Below are 4,745 nucleotides of genomic sequence, written 5' to 3'. Positions count from 1 at the left end.
GCAGAAACAAACCATGAACATCATATAACAATTCAGGAGGACAGAAAGTCAAGTCAAAAGAACTGTGGGCCGAAAGGAAACAGGTCCAGGTACGTGTGTGGATATATCTGTAAAATATGGAAGTAAATATGTGTGGTGTGTGAAATGACTGATATCTTTTTGTTATTTTAGCAGATAAACATGGATTGATGGCGGCCACATGGAGCTGATTTAAAAGCTCAGAGATGGGAAAACACTCCCATTATATACAGATCCGGAGGTAGCAGCACCTGATCTACTGAAGCAAGCTGTCCAAGAAATGAGAACATTTAACAAGAAGATGGATGAAGGAGCAGACCTTCTTTTGTATCCAGACTGTTCAGAGGTGCTCCATGTGCCTGGGTCAGAAAGCCCATTCAAACTGGCAGAATATAAAAGGAAATAGGAAAGGCACTTTTTTCATTTGCCTAGAAACACACTTTAGAGGAGGTTTGTGGATCTCTTCATTCAATTTTTTTGACATATTTATTTACTCTGATGCAGCATAATTAATAATGTGTTGTTTGTTTTTACTACAGAGGTTGATAATCAGACTCTGATTCTGAAATTGTCATCACATTGACGAGCACAGCTGAATTCAATGCAGCTGACACTGTGGTACGTTCATTTTTACATTTTGTACTTTCAGTTTTTTTTTTATTTATTTATTGACATGATGTGCATTTGGTTTCAAGCATTAAGTCTAAGAACCAAGTCTTGATTATTTGGCATTTACTATTCCAATCAGACACCCTGATAACCTTTCACCATTGATATATACTGTATGTGGTGAGGGAACAATAATGGAAGCTGTTTAAAGTTGCTGACAATTGTGTGCTTTTCTTCTCAGGTTTTTTGAACCAAAAAAACACAGTTCTCCCACACAAACCTGAAGATAAAGGGTAGGTATTAGTTTTTACAAAAGAAGTCATTTGTCTTTAAGTTGTTGATGTGATTGTGATGAACATGTGGTAGAAATTATCATACGTGTGTTAATTTATAACAAAATTATCTTATTTATAAATGTTATGGTTCCTCTCTACCTCTAAATGTTACTCAAAGCTCTGTTATACTCTGTATCATAAAGTTAATCAGTTTATCAATTTTATCATGTTTCAGAGATTCATCCACAGCTCAGCCTGGACAGGTATTAAGGCAGATTATGGCAGCCTGATGTTCTTTGCTTTCAGTGTGTTGTTTCAGACATTTTCATTTGTTTTTCAGACAGTAATATCTGACACTGAGGATCTGGATCCACCTGAAACAAATCCAGTCAGGAGTACTTGCTATGGGTAAGTAAAAAAAATGACAGTGATTCACTTAATTTTAATATTAATTTATTGATAACATGGGAAAGATATTTGCATTTGTAAGATGTCAACATATTCTGAAACCTGTGACATGCTGGTAAAATTCACAGATGATGCTGTTTTGGAAGAAGGAATTGGCACAGGTGGGCCGAGACGAGAGTTTTTAACTCTACTGATGAAACATCTGAAAGACCGGCTCATTTCTGATGGACCAGAAGGATCAGTTCTTGGTGTACAATGCAAATTGTATGAACAGGGTTAGATGTAAACAATACTAATGGTTAATGATCGTTAACTTTATATATCACATGACATACGCTTTGTTGCTTGAACTATTTTTCAAAAACGTGTTTCATCTCAGATTGAGAATGTTTCTTCAGTGGATGCTCTGTGAGAATGCATCATGAGACGCAGCACAATGTTAGACAGCAGGCTGTCTGAGACGTGTTGCTACTGTTGAAGAAAAGAAAGAAATCGTGTCAGACTCCCTCCGATGGTACATTATTGACCGCATCTCATCTGTATTTGACAGGTAAGATCTTATTTGTAATGAAGATGTGATTTTTATTTTTTTGTATTTAAGATATTTTAGTTTGAAATGCCTCATCATCCCCCTCTCTGGATTATTAAGAATGTATATGTTTTTTTATATTATATGTTTTGATGTTTGCAGCTGGGCTGACTTCACCTCCCCCGTCCGGATTGGAACCATCGCCAAGAATAGAGTTCCTGGATGACTCTCCATTCCCAGTTCCCAATACATGTTCAAACACATTGAAATTAGCACTCCTAAATTCACACACTGTGACTTGTAACTGTAACTTGTAATTGGTAACTAGATCACCCCTCGAGACCAGACTGCGAAAAGGTGTTTTGTTTTTTTTTTGTTTTGTTTTTTTTTTTCTCTCCACACAGTTAAGATTTTCACTGTTAAGTTTTAGACAAAACAAATTATTTCAGGAGGTCTTGTTTTCTATACTTACAAAAATATAGGACTCATTACTTTGCTATAATTTTTATCAATTGATTTCAAACTCAGGAAAAATGCAGCTGTGACACTTGGTGTTCAGACAGACTGCAGTGTTCCACCACTCCAAATCAGATTTCTTAGTTTGTCATTCACTTTTCCTTGTGATGTTTCCAAATGATTCTGGTACCTGTTCATCTGAAGAAATGAAACAATGGGAATGCAAATGTTATGTTTACAAACAATAAAGAAATTTCAAATATTTCCTTCTGATTGCATCTGTGATAGATTGGTTATGAGTTTGTCAGTCATGGCAATATTTGATTCAATTCTGTGTTACTTGTCTAATACCAAATCACAGCACAGTCATCTCATGGCTCTTGACATGTATATTAAAAAAAATTAATTTAAAAAATAAATAAAATAGAAATAGGACAGAAACCCCAATGAGTAAGCACTTGATAATGCAGGAAGGGAAAATTCCCTTTCTCACTGACTCACAGCTGAGCAGTTGCTTTCAGCTTCATGTACAGTTCTGTTGCAGACTCCCAGTTCTCTGGCTTCTGTAGTTGTTTGTGCTCCATAACAAAGTCAAAGTCCTCCTGCATGTTTGAGTCCCCACATGGAGCTATTGACAGGCTCGCCTCTGGAACAGCATCCAAATCAGCTGGTTCAATCTCAAATCCAGTCTGTGGAGCCAAATCTGTGTTAGATACAATAAATAGCATTTATATTATTTATTTACATTTAAGCAATAAATAAATAAAACAAACATGGAAATATCCATCCATCACCAATATTACCTGTGTGGTCAGCAGTACAGTTCATTGGACATGACGCTGTTCTGGAAGTGTGAATCCTGTGACTGTTCCACAGTCTCACACACTCATCCAACATCACCATAGCAACATCTCAGAAGGCACTGATGCTCATGGCTCCCGTTGAAGTATCCAGCAAACAACTCCATCCACAACTGAGACCTGTAGAAATGGATAGAATCAGAAGTAAATGTATATTATTAGTAGAAGTGGGACTCCATTAAAAAATATTAAAGGCTTTGAAATGAACGCGTTCAAGTCCCAGCCTCAATTATTATACATGTTTAGAGGAGTTCATCTGCGATAGAACATAAAGATAAAAATCAAATGAAACGTTCGTCATAATAAAATGACTTCATGAAGGCCACTTACCTTCCCCTTCTAAATATGGCCCACCAGGATTCAACACGCTGCTTATTCGTGGATGAGCCATACATGTGGCTGGACGGCCCAGAGCAGCAGTCATCATGATGGAGGCGTAGGGGAGACTGAATGGCAGCCATAATGCCATTCTCCGTGCCACAATCAGTCCTCAGTCTCATGAGAGGAGATTCTCAGCGATCACTGTTGGCTTCTTGTTATTTGTCGGTCCACATTGGAGCCACAGCACTTTAGGTGAAAAAATCCATCCATGCGTCCTGAGAGAGCCAGTTTATCAGAACCATCTGCATGCCACATACAGTTCGCTCCCATTGAGTAGCAGCTTCTTCTTAGAAACCTTCTGCGTGCTCTCTCATTCATCACATCATCTCTCTTCACTCGAAGATTGGACTTTTGTCTGAGTACCTGCCACATCGTCCGATAGCCAAACAGTTGTCCAGGTCCACGAAGTTCCAACCTGATGGCGTTTGGAGAGGAATCATCCTTTTAAGAGTCCGCAGGCTGATGTTTGCACCGTGTAAACTTCACATCATGCTTCAGTAGATCAGGTGCTGCTACCTCCGGATCTGTATATAATGGGAGTGTTTTCCCTCTCTGAGCTTTTAAATCAGCTCCATGTGGCGCCATCAATCCATGTTGATCTGCTAAAATAACAAAAAGATATCATTCATTTCACACACACACATATTGACTTCCATATTTTACAGATATATCCACACACGTACCTGGACCTGTTTCCTTTCGGCCCACAGTTCTTTTGACTTTGACTTTCTGTCCTCCATGAATTGTTTATATGATGTTCATGGTTGTTCTGCTGGAATGAACGGAGTTCCGTATCAAAACAGAAAGTTAGCAGCAGCTAAAACAATCAGCAACAATTGTGCATTTAGCATAACTGAAAACCTAACAAATAAATAAATAAAAAACTAGCAACGCATACTAACTAAACGCGTTGCTATTCCGTGAAGACAACGATTGGCTGTAAAATGAAACGGTGCACTTTAATTCACTGCATGTCTGACAGCGGCTTCAGCTAGTTAGCGCGATGCTACACTTAGCTTGTTTAGCATTTTCCGGCTGTTTATTAGATGTCTCCTGTGCGCGTGCTCCTTCCGTCTGGTCCGTTCATCAACGTTAAACATTCTACAGATCGTCCGCACGGAAAACACAACCGCGTAAATTGGCTCAAGTTGTTTCCACAAAACGGCCAAAACATCATTTACTCCATGCTGCCATAAACTTTCACTCTGC

This window comes from Echeneis naucrates, chromosome 2 (genome assembly GCF_900963305.1).
Source record: "Echeneis naucrates chromosome 2, fEcheNa1.1, whole genome shotgun sequence".
In the NCBI taxonomy this organism is placed as follows: Eukaryota; Metazoa; Chordata; class Actinopteri; order Carangiformes; family Echeneidae; genus Echeneis; species Echeneis naucrates.
This window is presented reverse-complemented; position numbering follows the sequence as displayed.